The sequence below is a fragment of the Balaenoptera musculus genome, chromosome 9, assembly GCF_009873245.2.
Source record: "Balaenoptera musculus isolate JJ_BM4_2016_0621 chromosome 9, mBalMus1.pri.v3, whole genome shotgun sequence".
Lineage (NCBI taxonomy): Eukaryota > Metazoa > Chordata > Mammalia > Artiodactyla > Balaenopteridae > Balaenoptera > Balaenoptera musculus.
Window position 1 is genome coordinate 2,876,558 of NC_045793.1, and position 20,546 is coordinate 2,897,103.

The 20,546-nt window shown below is 50.0% G+C and overlaps 1 long non-coding RNA gene across 1 annotated transcript; it reads right to left on the bottom strand.

Annotated features, from left to right (window-relative positions):
• Nucleotides 1-16,470: 16,470 nt before the first annotated feature.
• Nucleotides 16,471-19,748, bottom strand: LOC118901054. Its single transcript, XR_005021281.1, has 2 exons — nucleotides 19,578-19,748; nucleotides 16,471-16,977 (listed from the first exon to the last, which is right to left on the bottom strand). It is a non-coding gene; the product is annotated as an uncharacterized LOC118901054 (long non-coding RNA).
• Nucleotides 19,749-20,546: the final 798 nt, after the last annotated feature.

Consider the following 20,546-nt stretch of genomic DNA (forward strand, 5'->3'; position numbering starts at 1 on the left):
ACGGACGGACCGATGGACGGCGCTGCGGGGCTGCGTCGACAGGCTGGGGGACTGACCGACGGACGGGGCTGGCGGGTGGGGCACAGGCTGACGGACGGGGCTGGCCGAGAGCGCCCCGGACCTCGGGCGGCCTCTCCCCGCGTAGGTTGGGACCGGACGGCGGCGGGAGGGCCGTTTCCAGCAATTGGCAGCCGCGGGCCTGGCGTCGGGTGGTTGAACACCTTAGTCCCCAGACCCTGACGCAGGCGTGGCCTATTCCAGAGCTTCCCCAGTGAGGCCTCGCCAGCTGGTCATTCTTCGCACCTGCGTGTCACCTGATGATGCTCTGATCTCTGTTCCCTGACCTGCTCCCTGAGGCTCCTGGCAGTCAGCACAGCTGCTAATTTAAAGCGGGTTCATGTGTGCAGTGACCGGAAGGTGCTGGCATGCGCAGTAAGGGCTCGGAGATACGAGTTGTTTATCGTGTGTGCAAGGATGTGCGTGTTGTGAAGGGTACTTTTATGTTTCCCAGCCACCAGAGGGGTTCAGAAAACTTAACGACATAAGATCCTTTATGAAAATGAAAATGATGAAATTTTCATAAAATAATTTCTTCTAGTTTCTAATTATCTTTCTTTTCATGGGAAAACAAACCATCAAAACCACTCATGAAAAAATAAGGTGTTGTTTTATCTTGCTGATGTAATGTGTTTATACGCTGTTTGCCACATGGGTCTCACCATCTAAAGAGGAGGGCAGGCCCCTCGCCAACTGAAAACCCACATCTTGTTGAGCAAGAACGTATTATTAAGATGTCCTTGAAAAACAGTAGAGAAAGTCTACGGTCTTTTGTACTGTCTGCGGGTGAGCAGAGATTGAGAGGAACTTTGTGCTCTAAATAGCAAATTCTCTCACGGCCAAGAGACCCTACAGGCTTAGGCAGTGTGAAATACCATATTGTGTGGCATCTTCCACATCAGGGTTTCTGGCTTTATGCCTTAAACCTGAACATCTTCCAGAGGTATCAGCATTTCTCAAATTTGATTTGGGGGGTGGGGTAGGATTCACACGAATTTCTAATGGTAATCAGGAGACTTCAAGGAAAAGTAATGCTGGCAGTGGATGTGTTTACTCTCCCAGACCATAACGGTGTTTCCTCAGGAAACCTGAGAAGCGCTACAAAAGACAGCTGCCTTGTTAACGTGTTCCTGTTGCCCCAGGGTCAGAACTGGTTTCTCTTCTTTGTCTCCTTTACCTGACGGGCTAGACACAGCCTGGTTGTGTGGATGTCCTAGCCACGCCCCCCCCCCCCCCCCCCCCCCCGTCCATGATGCCAACGTGGCATAAACTTAACCTAATCTTCTACTTCTGTGAAAACATAAAAGACTGTTGTCACTGTGGATTATGACCAAAGTTGCTCTCGAATGGTTATGTTCAATCGAGACAGCATTTGCTAGTAATGTGACTTGTTTTCATTTCTTGAGCCTGACTCAGACAAAGCAGGAGTTGGTGGAGAGGAGGGTTCCGTCTTGAGCTCTGCCTGTGGGCAGGCAGGACCAGGCTTTCCTCTCTCTGCCCTGGTCACAACTATGTACTTTGTTCCCAAGGGTTCAAAGCAGTTTTGACTCCAAGGAATCCAAGAAAGGCTTGGAGCCTTGAAAGGCTCCAAGTGGCCTTTCTCTCCACTTCCTGCATAAGTACACGAAGATATGTTTCTCTGTGTGTGTGTGTACCTTCACAGTAATGTTGGAACCCACAAAGTTCCAAAAAGCTGCCCAGCTATCAACCAACAGGAAACTGGTCCAATAAATGATGGCACATCAGTACGATGAGATACTGTATAACTGAGAGTCATCCCTTCTTCAACCATCAGAAGCCTGTGCTGGGTCTCCCCTACCCCACTCTCAAGTTCAGGTCCCATACACACAGGTGAGGAAGCACTGATATAAGTCAAGCTCTTAACCTCATGGAGATGCGTATACATCACAGCCTTGACCCGGAGATGTAGGCGTGTCATGGATTCAGTTGGGAAACACCAGCAGATACAGGAAGCTTTAGCACATCTGCTTTCAAAACCTGGTGTATTCAGATATATGAGGCCCAGTAAACCAAGGTGACAGCTCTTTGCTTACCTACTGAACTGCGGTAGACAGGGATTCCCGGCAGCACAGAAATCAGTGTATCTGTCTTCTGGGATCTAAGATCGTTTTCTTCATCTTTCTTCTCTTGCCGTTCTGCGTGGCCATGCAGACTATCCCAATATCTGAATATTTCAGTTTCAGTGTTCCTTATGTCCAAGTACATATCTTATAAGAACACTTTATGGGTTCCTGTGTTGTCTGTCTGCTGTGCAGAAAAGGGCTGTTAATTCCATTAGCTAATTGGTGTGTTAGGGTCTGTTCACTCAGTTACCTTTTTCTCTCTACCGGAGCAGATGTTAATGCAGCCCAGCCTCTGACTCTCCACCCCCTCTGGCGTCTGTACCGGGACTCTGTGAGCCAGGGGGCTCCTGGAGCCACACAGAGGCCCCGGGGACCCGGTGGAAGGCGGGAGGGATGCCTGGGAGCTGCATTCTGTCTGGTCCCTGCCGAGGGCTGTCAGCATGGCCTCCATCTCAGGTAGCGTTGGTCACTGCATCCCCAGGGTGTGTGGTCTGCCTAAATGCCTGTGGAGTCTGGCCCCATGAAAGAAGTCAGTCTAGGGGAATGACAATGGAAGGATTTGGATTTACTGTCTGGAGACTGCAGCCTCGATATCAGAAACCATATTCAAATATTTTGAGAGTTTGAAATGCCATTATCTCCAGCGCGGCTGTTATTGATGCAGTTTCTCTGTTCAACATAATGGCCTCTATTCTCTCCAGCCCCAGTCAGTGACTCTGAGTTAAGTATCTGGGGAAATGTGTTCATGAGGGTCCCATTTAGTTCTTAATTGTACCACTTTATATTAATCATTATAGATGTGCTATTACGCAAGGGGAGTTTACTGTTCCTTATGAACTAAACCCAGTCCCGTGCCTTCTCCCCAGACCACTCACTAAGGGCACGATGCTCGGTAGCTCTTCTGGACCCAGACGAAATCGTGGGATCGTGGGCGGTGTGTGTGGGGGGGGCCCGTTCTAAGAACTTTAAGACATCGTGTAGTGGGCAGTCTAGGGCTCTTAGTCTGTATTCCTACTGTCCTTTTAATTATAACACTAATAATCATTGAAAAAATAACCTATTTAAATAACCTATTTTTGAAAATAGGGTAGATGATTAAGTATATTATTATTATTTTTTAATTAATTAATTAATTTATTTTTGGCTGCTTTGGGTCTTTGTTCCTGTGCGCGGGCTTTCTCTAGTTGCGGCGATAGGGGGCTACTCTTTGTTGCGGTGCGCGGGCCTCTCAATGCGGTGGCTTCTCTTGTTGCGGAGCACAGGCTCTAGGCATGCGGGCTTTAGTAGTTGTGGCTCGCAGGCTCGGTAGTTGGTGGCTCATGGGCTCTAGAGCGCAGGCTCAGTAGTTGTGGCGCACGGGCTTAGTTGTTCTGCGGCATGCGGGATCTTCCCGGACCAGGACTCGAACCCGTGTCCCCTGCATCGCCAGGTGGATTCTTAATCACTACGCCACCAGGGAAGCCCCGTATATTATTTTTAAATAGAAAAACATCACGTGCTTATTGTAAAACATTCAGAAAACATGTGAAAATACATTTTAAAAAAATCCATAATTCCCACCACCTAGAGACACTCACTATAACTTTTTGGGGTATTTCCAGATATTTTTCCTATGCATGTATGTGTGTGTTTTTCAAAAAAAACAAACAGAAAGACACAAGTAGGATCATACTTTGCGTATAGTGGAACCAGGCCTTCGGAGATCATGCATAGACCGTGTCATCACTTTTTAACAGCTTTGTTGAGACAAAATTCACTAATCATGTAATTCACCCATCTAAAGTGTACGACTCAGTGGCTCTTAGTATATGCACAGAGTTGCGCAACCATCAGGACAGCCAGTTGTAGAACATTTTGTCACCCTGAAAGAAGCTCCCGTGTGCCGAGCCATCATTCCCCTCACGCGCCGCCTCCCACCCCACCCTCCGGCTTCCACTCCCCAGCCCTAGGCAACTACTAATCTCTTTTCTGTCTCTATAGGTTTTCCTGTTCTGGAGTTGCATATGAACGGAATTATATAATATGTGGTCTTTTGTGTTTAGATTCTATCACTTAGCATGATTTTTCAAGGTTCATCCTCATTGTACCATGTACCAGTACTTCATTCCTTTTTATGGCTGAATAATATCCCATTATGTGGAAATACCACATTTTGTTTACTCACCAGTGGATGGGCAATTGTGTTGTTTCTCCTGTTTGTCTGTGATGAATAATGCTTCTTACAAACATTTGTGAGTGAGTTTCTGTGTGGACATATGTGTTCACTTCTCTTGGGGGGAACTGCTGAGAGTGGACTTGCTGACCATCTAGTAACTATCTTTAATTGTTTATGGAACTGCTGGACTCTCTTCCAAAGCAGCTGTACCATTTCACATTCCCACCAGCAGCATATGAAGGTTCTGATTTCTCCACATCCTCACCAATGCTGGTTGTTATCTGACTTTTTGATTCTAGTTATCCCAGTGGGTGTGAAGTGTGTGTGTGGTCGTCTTGATAGCAGGTTGGTATTCTTCCTGTATGTTGGGGAGTGTCTTAGCTTGTTTGCTAAGACTTTATTGATAAGTGTCATCTCAACACGAGTGAGGGAATGAAGTGAGTGAACCAATGAAGGAGGAAATACAAGGCAGAGCCTTACCGACATGGCTGCAGCTGTCCGAGGAAACACATCCACTTGCCTGGTCGTGCACCATGTCTCCCATACAGGCTGCGGAGAACAAACATGTTTTACAAGAACAGTCCTTTGGGGAAAAGAAAAAAAAAAGAGTATCTTTAGTTTTCTGTCTCCCTTCTCTGGTTGGTCAAGTCTGTCCCTTGGTCACTACGTCCTCCGCTGTCCTGATTCTGGTTCTCAGCCCCTCCCCGTAGCTGCTGGGCATCCAGAGTCCACAGCCAGCAGCGAGTGCATCGTCGGAGTCTGAAGCGGTAGGAAGAGCCCAGGGCTGCTTCTGTAGGTCCAGTTGGGTCAGATGGTCCGTTCCTGTGTCGGTCACTCAGAAAGGGAATAGAAGATTCGTGAGAGCCCAACCCTTTGACGTACAGAGACCGCTGCAAATGGCGGCCAGAGTCTTTGGAGGATGCACCAAGGCAGGGTGCGTGGGGTGACGAATGAATGAGCGTCGGCGGCCCTCGGGGCGGAGAGAAGGAGAAGGCTGCACAGGGCGCTGGGGTGGAAGGTCCAGAAACAGGAAGAGGTGTGTGGTCAGGAAGCCCAGGGAGGTGCTCCCGTTCGCAGCACAGACACTAAATGGAACGACACGGAGATCAGCCTGGGCCCTGAGCAAGGATGACGTGCAAATCTGTAAACGCTTCTTCCGTGTTAAAGGGACAACAAAAAAGAAATCCGGAGAGGTGTGTTCCACGAAGGAGAGCCAGCAGAGGCAAAGGCCAGCTCCTGTCCGAAGGAGGCAGTGATGGGACGTGGGGACCTTGGGGGGGACAGCGCGGAGTCAGGCGGCTGCTTCATAAGGAGCCAAGTTGGACAAGGAGGGGAGAACAGGGCTGGAGGGGAACATGGGCTGGAGGGGTTTTCTTTTGTTTTAAAGACGGGAGAGACACACATTTAAATGCTGATGGAAGATTCCAGTAGAAAGAGAGAGAAAAGGGGGAGAAAGTGTGGGTAACTCCTGAAGAGTCCTGCTGAGGAGGGACGGGTGTGGAGTGAGTAAGGGTTGGCTGTCCCCAGGAGGGCGCCCCTGAGGAAGGCCTGGGCCCGCAGGCGGTGGTCCTGGAGGGCGGGCTCCAGGGCGCTGCCCTCATGGCTTTCGGGTTTGCTGGAGGCTTCGGAGCGAGGGGTGAGCTGGCGGAGCGAGGGCCTGCTTGGGCTTCGTGCCGGGACTCCACAGGGTCTGCAGGGTGGCGCGATGATTCCTTTGTGCACCATCTGGGGGCGTCAGAAACTGGGTTTTTCCAGGTGCAACAAAGGAAGGACACCGGGGCAGGGAGGGTTAGCGTATGGAGTGGTTCATGGCAGTGGAGCGGAGGCCCGGGGAGGGGGCAGCGGCCCCCCGGGAGGGAGAATCGTGCAGAGTGCCGTGAGAACTCGGTGTTCCCTCCCCCGTGCGGGCATCTGTGTTCTGTCCACTGGCACAACCCAAGCACCTACACGTGCGTTACTGGACACACGATCTGGAGGAGAGACTCCGGTCACGCGGGGGGTTCACAGGGACAGCAGCTGTGGATGATGGTGACAAGCCACGGAGTGGCCCTGGAGTTGCGTGGCCGAAGTGGTGAGGAAGAGCCATGCGGGCCACGGGGTCAGGCGAGGAGAGGCCGAGGCGTGGCTCAGTCGCACTTGTGTGGGAGGACAGAGTTGCTTAGGCAGGATGGGCTGTGGAGGAGGCCGTGTGCCTGGCCCCCGGTCCCCAGGGAGTGACGACAGTGGACTCGGACGATGGCAGGTGGCTGTGGCTAAGAGGCTGCACTGGGTTGAATAGCGTCCCCCCAAATTCGTGTCCTTCCTGGGACCTCAGACTACAACCTTATTTGGAAATTGGGTCATTGCAGCTGTGATTAGTCAAGATGAGGTCATGCCGGAGCAGGGCTGGCCCTTAAGCCAACATGACTGGTGTCCTAATAAGAAGAGGGACAGAGCCACAGAGAGAGTGAGGACACAGAGAAAGGCCACGTGATGATGGAGGCAGAGAGTGGAGAGATGCAGCTGCAAGCCGAGGAAGCCGAGGGTGGCCGGGAGCCCCCGCAGCTGAAAGGGGCGGGAAGGGCCCTCCCCTAGAGCCTTCAGAGGGAGCACGGTGCTGACGGCACCTTGACTTCACGCTGCTGCTCTCCAGAGCTGAGAGACAATAAATGCCTGTTGTTTTAAGGCCCCCAGTTTGTGGTGCTTCGTTACAGAGGCCCCAGGAAACTAACGCTGAGGGAAGGACAGGTCTGTGGGACAGCTGCACAGCAGGTGGCACGGGACAGCCAGCCCCTGCCAAGGCCCGGAGGCGTGGGCGAGGGCGGGGAAGAGGCCGAGATAGCGGGGCGAGTTCGCTGTCCAGACGCGGATTTCTAGAGGGCGGGGCGTAGCCGGGAGGAGGACGGGGAATCAGGGAAGAGCAGAGGTGGGCGGGCAGCTTCTCATCGTGCCTCGCAGCCCTGTCTTCCCTGGTTTTTGTCCAAAATGCAGACGCCCAACGTGGCCTCTGTTATCATTATTATTTTTTAATATTTATTTGTTTGTCTGCACCGGGTCTCCGTTGCAGCATGTGGACGCTTAGTTGCGGCGTGCATGCAGGATCTAGTTCCCTGACCGGGGATCAAACCCGGGCCCTCTGCATTGGGAGCGCGGGGTCTTAACCTCTGGACCACCAGGGAAGTCCCTAGCCTCTGTTATTCAACCTTCACAAACACCTGAAGGATAGGTGTCATCTGTTACCTAGCTGTGAAGAAGTTGAGTCCCGAATTAAGAAATTTGCTCAGAGCTGTTGCACGTGAGTGACAGAGCAGGGATTCAAATCCAGGTCCATCTGAGTCGGAAGCTGCTGCCCTCCCTCCTCCTTCCTAGCCCCCCAAACCCTCATTGAGCATCTGCTGTATACAGTGTCTACAGAAGCTCAGGCATCTACATGTGTCCTGTACAAGCTCACAAGCTGGTAGAGAAGGGCATCATGTGAGCTTCACAGGGCTGTAGTAGCAAATTGTCATAAACTTGTGGCTCAAAATAAAGCACATTTATTGTCTTAAGAGTTCTGGAGGCTGGAAGTCCGAAATGGGCTTCAGTGAGTTAAAATCGAGGCATCACAAGCTGCGCTCCTTCTGGAGGCTCCCTGCCTCTCCCAGCTGCTGGAGACCCCCCCACCCTGGGTTCGTGGCCCCTCCTATACCAGCCTGACCTCTGCTTCTGTCCTCCTGTCTCCTTCGCTGACTCTGCGGCTTCCCTCTGTCACTTCTGAGGACCCTCCTGGGTAATCCAGGACAATCTCCCCATCTCAAGAGCCTTGAGTTAACCGCATGTGCAGAGTCCCGTGGTCGTGCAGGGCACCATGGTCCCAGGCTCCAGGGATTAGGGCAGGGACAAATGGGAGGAGCACCGTGTCCTGCAGCCGGAGACGTGGCACCGCCGTCCGATGTAGGTTTCCTCGCAGAGGTTCACGCAGGATGCCATGGAAACACAGACGTGCCCCTCAGGGCTGAGATGCTCTAGCCTGTCACGTGGAGACAGCGGCAGTGGGGCCGGGTGTGAGCACGGCTGGGGGGTGGGGTCAGTGTCTGGAGGAGGGAGGGAAGTTCGTAGGGCCAAACCCCGAGGGACATGCTCAGTAACTTAGGCTTTATCCCCTGGGCTGATGTCTGCAGACCTTAATTTTTTCTGGAGAAGGAAGGATTTATTACTACTTGCAGCAAGTAAGGAGAACACCGGGGATCTTTCCCAAAGCAGTATCTCCTCTCTGCAGACCTTTTCTGATCACATGTTTCTGTTGGTTAAACGAGGGTTAGCTCTCACCCTAACTAAGCGTGTCAGTGTATTTAAAAATTATATGTGTATCGCTATACTAATACCTTGTGTACTTTTATAAGACATATAAAACAGGAATTTACTAACAGAACGCCCTGAATTTTAGCTGGACACGTGATGACACTTCCCAGGCTCGCTTGAGGTCAGGTGTGGCCATGGGCCAATGGGATGTGAGCAGATGTGCCTGGGCCACTTCTGGGTCATCTCTTTTTAAAAATTAATTAATTAATTAATGTATTTATGTACGTACGTATGTATGTATTTATTTTTGGCTGCGTTGGGTCTTCGTTGCTGCGTGCAGGCTTTCTCTAGTTGAGGCGAGCGGGGGCTACTCTTTGTTCCGGTGCATGAGCTTCTCATTGTGGTGGCTTCTCTTGTTGCAGAGCATGGGCTCTAGGTGCGTGGGCTTCAGTAGTTGCAGCGTGCGGGCTCAGTAGTTGTGGCTCGCGGGCTCTAGAGCACGCGGGCTCCATTAGTTGTGGAGCGCGGGCTCAGCAGTTGTGGCGCACGGGCTGAGTTGCTCCTCGGCACGTGGGATCTTCCCGGACCAGGGATCGAAGCCGTGTCCCCTGCCTTGGCAGGCGGATTCTTAACCACTGCGCCACCAGGGAAGTCCCTGGGACATCTCTTTAAAGACAAAGTGCTTTCCTGAGTCCCTTCTTAGTCTCCCCTTATTCCTGCAACAGAGAATGTGGATGGGAAGGTGAGCCAGCTTCTCCCCTGCAGACAAGATGACACTGTCAGGGCAGAGGAGACACAGGCCCTGTCGAATGACCCGTGAAGCACAGTCCGCTCATGTCCACATGATTTCAGGAAAGAGAGCTAAACATCTGCCTAAGTCTGTCATCTTTCATCGCCCAGTTACAGCAGCTTTGGTTTTACCCTGATGCGTATACTGTGTTCAAGTTCATGTTTAAGCTCAAGTTGTTTTTCCTGAGTGCTTTGCCGTGAGATGTATAACAAAGCTCCGCCTGGCAGAAAATATGTTCATGGCCACTTCCCATCTCCTTACAGGGGATGGTAAGGATTTTATTGCTATTATATACACACAAGAAGGACACGGATTATGAAGTGGTTTTTGAGTTAAGATGACCTATAAGCCACATCAGGGGCTGCAGTGTGGTAGCCGTGGGCTGAAATACACACGGGGGGTGTGACCCACGTGTGCCTGGACGTGTCACGTCAGGCGTGGCCTGCAGCTGCCGGTCTGGCTGAGCGGAGTTGCCGCTGTCAACCTGTTTGGTGAAAGTTAGCAGAACTGGATTTCTGTTTAGAAACACTTTGCAGAGCCCTGGGGTGCCTTGCCGCTCCAGGCGTGGGGCGTCTCGGGAGCTCGGGAGTGGTTGTGCTCTCACTCTTTGCTCTGGGAGATGATCAGACCTGGATGGGCCAAGACCAGGTGCAGCAGTAACTGCCTGGGGGGACGGGCCACGGCGCGATGTTGGCTCACCTGGGGGCTGAAGGGGAGCTGGGAGGCGGGAGCTCTGGGGTAGAGTGTGGGGTTCGCTGTGCCTTCTCTCCCCTCCGTGCCTGGGACCAGGTGCAGCTGGTGGGGTCTGTGGCCCATTGGGATGAGCGCCCTCCCGCCAGAAGGTCTCAGGGAGCACAGAGCCCATGACCCCTGCCGAGTGGCCCTTCGGTCCAGGGTCCGTGAGGGAGAAGAGGGCATTGTGTCTTCTACTCAGCCGCGGCCGGAGACAGGGTGGGGCAGAGACCCCCATCCTCAGGACCGAAGGTGGAAAGGCCTGGCTCCACTTCCTGCCTCAGAAGTGAGCGAGGGGTACAGCCTGGGGACAGCGGCTCTGAGAATGTCTGTGCTTCCCTGGTTTGTTGCTGTTTTTAATCCTTTGTCGCCTTCCCTGTGGTTATTGGCAACAAAATCTTTAAAACAGAAAAAGGGTGTTCATATGTGCCCTTGTTCAAGATTAACAAGAAAGAGGAAAAGTGGAAAAATGACAACCTGCTTTTCAGCCAGGTTTGGGGTGAGCTGGGGGGAATGGGGGACAGGGCCCCAAGGGATAAAGTGGGTGACGGTAGTAACACAGAGAGGACAGAGTCTGCCCGGGGTATGAGTCTGGCCCAGCTGCCTAACAGGGAGGGTTTCTGGAATTCCTCGGGGATGCAGAGGGAAGGGGGAAGTTCCCAGTGGGTCTGGCAGGTGGTGCTGCCATCCAGCTGGCTGGTGACCGGGGGTCCTCGGGGAGGAGCAGGTCGGGCTGTGGGATCGGGCGAGGGTGGGAGGGAGGGTGGGGGATGCTGGGAAGGTGCTTGGACACGTAGAGGTCTGGACCCCAGCAGATTTCAACAGGAATGTGTGTAAAAGATGGAGGAAGCAAAGGAGACATAGTGACGGCCAATAAGCACATGAAAACATGTTCAACATCGCTAATCATCAGGGAAACGCAAATCAACCCCGTCATGAGATGCCACCTCACACGCACGAGGTTGGCTATTACTAAAAACAGAAACAAAAGACAGGTGTTGGCGAGGACGTGGAGCAGTTGGAACCCTGTGTATCGGTGGTGGTGACGTAAAATGGTGCCATCCGGATGGAAAATAGAGGAGCGACTTGTCAAAAAGTTAAACATAAAATTACCGTACAAGTCAGCAAGTCCACTTCCGGATTTATACCTGAAAGAGGCGAAAGCAGGGATTCGAACAGGTATGTGTATACTGTGTTCGTGGCGGCATTATTCACTGTAGCCAAAAGGTGGAAGCACCCTAGGTGTCCGTCAGTGGATGATGGATAGACAAAATGAGGTCCATCCACACAATGGAATATGATTCAGCCTTAAAAAGGAAGGACGTTCTGTCACCTGCTGCAAGAGAGATAGACCTTGAGGACAATACGCCAAGTGAAACAAATGAGTCACAGAAAGAGTAATACTTGGAGATTCACTTATATGAGGTCCCTAGAGGAGTCAAATTCATAGTCAGAAAGTAGATGGTGGAACTTCCCTGGCGGTCCAGTGGTTAAGAATCTGCCTTCCAATGCAGGGGATGCGGGTTTGATCCCTGGTTGGGGAACTAAGATTCCACATCCCTCAGGGCAACTAAGCCCACGCACTGCAACTACTGAGCCCACGCGCCACAACTAGAGAGGAGCCCGCATGCCGCAGAAACGATCCCGCGTGCCGCAACTAAAATGCGACGCAGCCAAATAAATAATTAATTAAAATTTTAAAAGTCAGTATTTAACAAAAAAAAAAAGAAAGTAGATGGTGGTTACCAGGGGCTGGGGGGAGGGGAGAATGGGGGGAGGGCTAGTGTTTAATGTGGACAGAGTTACACTTTAGGAAGGTTCTGGAGATGGATGGTGGTGATGGTTGCAGAACAGTATAAATGTACTTAACACCACTGAACTGTGCACTTAAAAGTGGTTAAAATGGTAAATTTTATGTTACGTATAATTTACCACAGTTTTTTAAAATGTGGCGAAAAAAGACAGACCTGAAGAAGAGGAAGGCAGACCTGACGGTGGCCTGGTTTTTCGCTTTGCATCTGATGACAGCGCGCCTGCCTTCCGCGGCCCCTGGTCACAGTGAGGAGAGAGAGACGAAGGGGAGGCCCTTGTCCAGACCCTCGGCTGCCACGCTCAGCGTCGTCCTGGGGCTGCAAGGCCTCTGTTACGCGTCGTCTTCTCTTTAAGCTTCTTTTCTTGGTACTCGTCAGCCTCTCTTCCATGCTCTCCCAGCGCTTGACCTCTGGACTTCAATGATCTTTGCACACTGAGTGCTAGCATTTGCTAAAAGGCCAGCTGTGTTACAAGAGCGCTCTCGGGTCACCGGGAGATTCCGCGACGCCTTGGGGTCATCCCTTGGTGGGTCCTCTCAGGATATTGCCCGGAGCTCCTTATCACCTGCGCCGCCCATCTGCTCTCACCCTGCTGATAGGTCTGCCCCGCAGGCTGCCCCCCGAGACCGCATCTCTCTGACCCCCTTGCTGGCTGCCTGGGGGTGGGGTCTGGCCAATGGGAGGCACTGGCCAGAGATGGGAGGGTGGGGGGCATGGGACGCCCCGTTCCTCTCCCTCCTTGCCCACAGCCGTGCCCTCCGGTGGCCCCTCCAGCTCCATCGGCTCTGGGCGTGGGAATGGCCCCTGGTCTACTGCCTGTCTGTGGACGCCTCACCATCCCTTATTTGTTCCTTTCACCCTGGCCACCCCTCTAAGTATTTTCAGCAAAGCTTCTTTCTTTAAATGGTCCAGGAGACCTGAGTCCTGTTGGGGCTCCGTGGGACCACCACCACCTCTTCTACTCCCAGCAAGAGGCTTCCAGAAGTCTCTGCGAGGCCGCAAGCCAGTGCCATCACTTCAGGTTACCAGTGACGACACTGAAGCTTCTGAAAACCGTCCCCAAGGCCTAACGGATGCTGCTGTGGGTGTGCAGGCTTCCCAGGAGAAGTGGGTGACGCAGCCACTTCTCCCGGGGTCCCTAGAGGGCCAGTTACCGAGTGCCGAGAGTTAAGGGGTTAGGATCACAGAAGGAGAGCCGTCCAATAATATTAGGAAAGCCCCAGGCACGATAAAATTTGCATGTGTCTTTTTACTGTGCTTGGACAGTAGGTATAGTAGGGTTATGGAGAGTAGGGTTAGTAGGCATCAAGGTGTGAGCAGGGCCATTCTACCTCCAAAGGTTCTAGTGGAGAATCCTTCCCGCGTCTTCCAGCTTCTGGTGGCTGCCGGCATCTTCCCCTCCCAGCTGCGTCACCTGAAGTCTGCCTCTGCCACCCCACGGCCGTCCGCCCCGTGTGTCTGTGTCTTCACGCGGTGTGTCTCTCCTCTTCTCCGAAACGCACCAGTCACGTTGGATCAAGGGCCCCCCGTTCCAGTGTGGCTTCATCTTCACTAATTCCATCCACAACAACCCGAGTTCCAAATAAGGTCGTCTTCACAGGTGCTGGGGGTTAGGACGTAGGCGTGTCCTCTGGGGGACCCAGTTCAACCCCTGTGGTACCCACTCCATTCCCGGCAGGTGAGACCTCAGGAAGGCCAAATCGTAACGCAAAGGCCAGGGTGCCCGGCGTGAACTCTGGCTGGCGTCTGGAAAGCATCTTTTCTAACTGAGGCCAGATGGTGGGTCTGTCCAGAGCAGGGGGTTTTAGCCACGCTCTAAATGATTGGGCTTGAGGGTACCTAATTCAGAGAATATGTTTATTAGTAGTCTTAAAAACACTATGGAAATTTCACTGGAATAAATAATTTAATAAAGAATTTAAGGATGTTAGAAGTAGGAAATACCCTGGCAGGTCACCATAAAATTGTTTGTGTGTGTGGTTAATTATGTACATAACTCATGTTCACGTAGGAAACTCAGAAGTAAAAACAGGAACAAAAAAGTCACCTATAATCCCCAAACCCAGGGATGGTCATGGGTAGCATTTTGGTATACACACGGCCAGATCCTTTTGTGTATATAATTACATATGTAAGTTTCTGGACAAGATTTTACTCTCAGGACTATACCGTACATAATATTCTGTGTCTTGTTTCCCAGTTTACTCCTCCCCCAACAATCCAGGGCAAACATCATTCAGGATAAGAAACATACCTTTTCAACAAGTTTTCTGCTGCATAGGGACGTGCGTGTGTGTGTCATTTCTTAGCCTGTCTTATCACTGGACATTTATAGACAGCCTCATATTTTTTAGTATCATAAACAAAGCTTCAACAAACATCTTCATAGCTAAATACTTATGCGCATCTTTATCCTTTTTTCCTTAGGATAAATTCCAGCACGTTCTGATAAAATAATTCAATTGCACATCCAGCCAAATGCTTGCAATTCTTGATGCCATGTTACCAGTCCGTCTGATTTCTGACTGTGGAATTAATATTCCTCACCAGTTCTCATCTCTGGTGCAGTGCTGCTCTGGTTCCTCAGATGTAAGCAAGGTATAATTAGTGATAATCTCACAACTCCATCTTGGGTCAGTCACTCGTGGGACAAATGGCTCTTGTTCTACTTTTCATTCACAGTGATTTCCTTGTTCCCTATTTTCTTTAAAATCAGAGCTGAGCTTAAATCGCTTAAACTGTGGTTTAATAGGAACCCCTTCAACTGCTTATACTTTTAAATATTCAGTTGCTGTTCTAAAATAAGAGCGTATAAAGCTCGTGGCTGTTAATGAACAGGATAGGCACACTTCACTGGGGCTAGATTTAGTTTGCTTTTGTTGCATATTTAATTTTGCTGAAAAGCAATTTAATCTGCTAATGGAATTCTTCCTTTTTGCAGTAAGTAAAATTTTGGGAATTGTAATTTAATAATTATAATTGAGTATTGGACTAATTTCCTCCTCAGATACAGGAGGTGCTGGGTATAAAATTAAGAGCTGAGAAAAGAGATGAGCCTCCACCTTCCCCAAACTCAGGGTCATTGCTATTCTCTGATCAGAGGGTCGTGCCCAAAGGGGGAAGAACCACGAGGATTTTGGGTGTGCAGATGAACTCCACCTCTAAGCGAGACTGGACCACCTCCAGAACGACCCCCTGCCATGCCTGGGGTCAGTGTCAGCTTACCTATGAGACCCATCAGGAGCTGAAAACAATAAACCTTTTTTTTTTTTTTTTTTTAAAGTGACCAATTACCAACCTCTAGTGTTTTTTGTTTTTTTTTTAATTTTTTTTTTTAAATTTAAACTTTGGATTTATTTATTTATTTACTTATTTATTTTTGGCTGTGTTGGGTCTTCGTTTCTGTGCGAGGGCTTTCTCTAGTTGTGGCAAGCGGGGGCCACTCTTCATCGCGGTGCGCGGGCCTCTCACTATCGTGGCCTCTCTTGTTGCGGAGCACAGGCTCCAGACGCGCAGGCTCAGTAGTTGTGGCTCACGGGCTCAGTTGCTCCGCGGCATGTGGGATCCTCCCAGACCAGGGCTCGAACCCGTGTCCCCTGCGTTGGCAGGCAGACTCTCAACCACTGCGCCACCAGGGAAGCCCCAATAAACCTTTTACAACCAAACTTACCACCAGGAACCCACCTGCAAGATTTTACTTCCTGTAAGAGTAGCAAAGGCTGGGGAGCGGAGAAGTTCCTCTGATTCCGAGTTCATCTGATCTGGTTGGGAGCTCTAATCACAGGAGGGGAAAGAGTTTTTCTCTTGATCTGTGGGCAGTTCGTGCAGAATGTACCCAGGGGCTGCCGACCGGGAGACCTGTCTCTCTGTGCCGACCCGCACGCACGCACGCGGGGTCTGTTGAGTCCTGCCCCACGTATGTCGAAGCTCTGTTATTAAGCTCATACACGTTTGTGACCGTTAGGACTTCGTGATAAATTGACCCTTTTGTTATTATGAAATGTCCCTCTTTATTTCTGGTGATACTCTGTCTGCAAGTGTCTTTGATCTGATGTTAATACAGCAACTGATGCTGTGTGCCTTTTCCCACTCTTTTGCTTTCGGCTTATCTGTGTATTGAATTTAAAGTGCATCCCTTGTAGACAGCATATCATTGGGTCTCCCTTCTTAAAATCCACTCTGAATATCTCTGTCTTTTCTTTGGAGAGTCTAATCCACTCCATTTATTGTAATTATTGCTATGATATGAGGTCTATCATTTTGCTGTTTGTATTCTGATTGTCCTTTTTAAGCTGGTTGATTTTTAGAATTCCATTTTAATTTATCTATTGTCTTTTGGAGCTGTATCTTTTTTGCCTTTTCTTAGTGGTTGCTCGAGGGACTACAGCGTACGTCCTCTACCCGTCCCTGTTAGAGTTAAGGTTGTATCATTAGACTTAAAATTGTGTCATTTAGAGTTAATATTGTATCATTTCACATAAATGTAAAAATTGGCAACTGTTAAAAAAAAAACCTGTTTACCCCCTACCTACTTATGCTATGGTTGTTGCATGTATTACATCTACACTGATATAAACCGCGTAATGTTGTGGTTGTTTATTTGAGCAGCTACACACATTATAAAGAAGAGAAGGCGCCCGGATCTGGGAGCTGCGTGAAGCCCTTTTCTGTGTCGTGCTGGCGCCTCACGCCGCGGTGTTTCGGCCCCTCTCGTCTTTACTGGGCTACAGTTCTTTGTGACGGGTGCCCTGAAAGCGTAGGCAGGGCTGGAGGGTCTCTTACAGGCCTGTGATGGCTGCACGGTCAGAGCTCAGTCAAGAGCAAAGGGGGCTCTGCTCCCCTCATACAGGGTTTGTGAAACTTGTCTCTGCAAGTCCTGTGGTTGATCCAAACTGGTTCTGAAAGGTGTGCAGGAAGAAAAGCGTTTGAAATGGAGCCTTGTTTATGAGGCGGAGAAGGATTTTATATTCTTGCAGTCACTACATGTTATTCTTAAACCAGGACTACACACACCTTTGATTTACCAGCAAGGTGCTAAGGGTACGGCTCATGTTCTACGACTTATGTCAGAAAACAACACCCAGCAACCTGCAAGCAAATGAGAAGACGAAACTATTAGAAGCATCAGAATACTAGGCCAGCCCCTAGGAAAGCCATCAATAATGCAGCAGACTGTGAGGGCGTTTTTCTCACTAAAGAGAATATCATAGCTGCATTTACCCTGAGCAGGGAACAACCCTCCCAGCAGAGAAGGCGGGCTGCTCAGCAGGGCTGCTTTGAGTCCCTTCTACATAAAACATGGATTTTCATCTTTTGCAAAGCCGTCAGCTTCCCCAGCTCTTATCTCTGCGTAGCAGAGCAATGCCGGGAGAAGCTTGCTGCACGGAGGGTCTCCCCTATTCTCACAGCTCCACTGCTGGGCCGTGCCCACCCACCCCCAAGCCCCGTGGTGTCTGCAGAATTAACCTTGGCAGCCGCTTCTGGTTTCCCGGGCAAGTGATCTCATCCTGGACTTGCTCTCATGGAGGGCTCCTGACGCCCAAGGACTGCCTCAGTTTCCTTACTTCCCTACCCAGCTTTTGTCCACCCCACCCCCGTCCTGTGTGCAGAGGCCCCCAGTGACCCCTCTCTCGCCTGCACCCTCCAAACCTCTCTCCCTGCTGCTTTCTAAATTTCAAATTTCCCTTAACTTCAAGAAATTTGGTGTAGGATTCTGTCTGTCAAGAGATTTTTCAAAATCTCCTTCCCATGGTGTGAAAAAGTGGCTAGTTGTTATTTTAATTTAAATCAATCTATTTAGGAAGGGTAAAATGAGTTCCTCCTTTTTTTTTTTTAAATGCCTACTACAGTGCCATACTTACAGAAAGCATTTAAGAATTGCTCAATATTGTTGTTGTGGATAATAATATACCTCTTTTGACAGCAGTTGGTTTTTCATTGCATAAAAAGGCGAAAGAGTAGGAAATCCAGCCTGTTCACCAGATACTTAATCAAGTCTCGTCTAACGCATTGCTTCTCAAACTCTAAGGGGAATGCAAATTCCCAGGGGATCCTGTTAAAATGCGGATCCTGATGCCTGGGTCGGGGTGGGGCCTGAGACTCTGCATTCCTAGCAAGCCCCCAGGTGATGTGGACCCAGGACTACATTGCTGTGATCTGGGAGCGGGTGTCCAGTTACTGGCACGTTAACCCACTCCCTGTCTACTTGGGAACACTGAGAATTTTCCAAGTGTTTTTTTATTAGAGCCTTAATTTTCAGCTCTTGACACGGAGTGAGGCAACATTTCATAACTGTTTTTGTTGTATGTTTAATTGTTTTTCAATCCATAATACTGATGCTAGTAAATCATGTTGGTAGAAAATTATTTCCGCTCGATTTTGTTACTAACGATTCAATCACGGACCCGCATAACAACGATCTTAACCAGAGAGAGGCCTGTGGTTTTAGTGGAGGCGAAAATGGCTGATTATACATGCCAATGAAAAGGACACCATCCAGCCACGGGGAACATAAACAGGTGTTTGACAGGGACGGTGTTTGTCGTAGACCTGCCTTAAACAGAAAGCCAGAAACCTCACTGGTATCAGGCCAGAGATTCTCAAAGTTGAGCCTGCATTGGAGCACCACTGGGGTGAGGGAGGGGTGCTTGTGAAAATGCGGGTCTCTGGGTCACACTCACCCTCAGCCTGTCCGGTCAGGAGGATGGGCCCCAGCATTTGCATTTCTGAAAAGTCCCAGAAGATGCCGACATGCTCTCCTGGGACCACACTTTGAGAACCACAGGCTTTAGCCCATTCATTCAGGGTGTTATCTTATGAGGCACTTGGCAAGCGTCTTCTGTTATCTCCTACCCTAGGCTCTTGGAGGCTATTTTGGATAGTAAATATTGTTTTATGGCTTTTATTGCTAGTTTATTTAAAACATTCCTATTTCCGTAGCATTTCTCGAAAAGCTCTAAATATTTTTTAATCGTTCTCAGACACGAGATTCTTGCAGAAGAACTAGAATAATATGTTTAATTTAGAATATCCCTCATTTCCCCTTTTACCAGAGAAGAACCTAGGAAGAACAAGACTTCTCTCTGCCCAGTCCCTCCCTTGAATATGTCCAAGAGTCATCTTTAGTGTGTTCTTCTTGTTTACTAGAACTTTCTATAGGTCTGTAACTAAGGCCGTGCGTGTGTGTTTAATTTTAAAGGCCGTGTGTTGGAAAGGCAGGTCAGCCTCTGCATTAGGAGTTCTGAGTTCTGGCTCTGACTCGGCCACTCATCATGTGACCTGGAGTAAGTTATAAACTTCTTTGAACTTCAGTCTCTTCCAACTTGAGGGGACAATCCGGAAAGCATCAGACGGTGTTGAAGACCATGTCCAGCTCTAAGAGTCTGATTCCCTTACTCCTCCCATTTTTGGCTTCGGATGTTTTAAGCATTTTTACATAAACTCCCAGAAAGAAGTTATACACACGTGTGTGTGTGTATGATTAAACTATTGAAAAACTTTCACTTGAGGTTAGAAATATTCTTATGATCTTGTGCTTCAGCAATAAACACACTGTACGTCCCACGTGTTGGATTTGATATCTGTGGTGCCCTGACCCCTCACTGCCTTATCCACTCCCCCACTCTTTGGATGGAATTGTTTCAACCCTATTAAACAGATACAGGTGCACATCCGGCTCCTGCACTCACCAGTGGGTACCGTCTGGAAGCCTCGAGTTCCCGTGAGAGCTCATCTCTAAACGGTCCTGTGCCCGGGGTGGCAGCTGGCGCCAGCTCGGTGCCCCCCAAACCCCCCGCTGGCCTACTGCAGCCCGCACCTGCAGTCTGCCGTCCCTCACGGTAAAAACGTAGCTGCAGAGAGAAAAGCTCCTCTAATGCAACGAAGCAGATTTACTCTATCAGATGTGATGGCTTCACGGGCACCTGATGGTCTGAGCGAAGCTGGAGGATGGGCGTCGTCTTGTGCGTGTCTGGCAGGCGGTCCCCTTCCTGCCCTCTCTCTGGTCATGACCTTCAGCGGCTGCGTCAGAGCATTTGTTTGGTTCAGGGTTATCGATCGACCCTGTGGTGTCCCTTTCCCGAGCTGGGAGAGCGTCGACACAACAAATTCGAGAAAGGACGCCTTCCAGGAGGTGGCCACGGAGGTCCTCTTCCTGGCCACTCCAGCGGGTGCTGGGAGGTGAATGCGGGGTGGGGGGATGCTGGTCTGGGGGATGCGGGTGTCTGCACTTCCCACAGCTGCATTTTAAAACGGTGCCGTTCAGACTTCAGTGTCTCTTCACATCCCCCGGGGACCTTGTCCACCTGCAGGTTCTCACCAGGCAGGTCTCGGGGGGCCCAGATCCTGCATCCTAGCAAGCTCCCAGGCAGTGCTGCTGCTGCTGGTCCGCGGACCACACTTTGAGTAGCAAGGCTTTAGGAGAAACCTCATCATAGTCCTTTGTGTTTTCGTTTTAATTGTCTTCTGTTGTGTGAACTTGAGCACTGTTTTGGTAAGTATAAACTATTGAATAAAAATATTCATCCAAAAATAGACATTATGCTGTTTTCCCTCAGCCTTATCTTTTCCTGGATTTTTTTCCCCTCACATCTTGGCAAACCAAGTTGGGAGAGAATTAAAAAATCCTTATCTGTCATGTATTTCCTTGTGAATCAGGA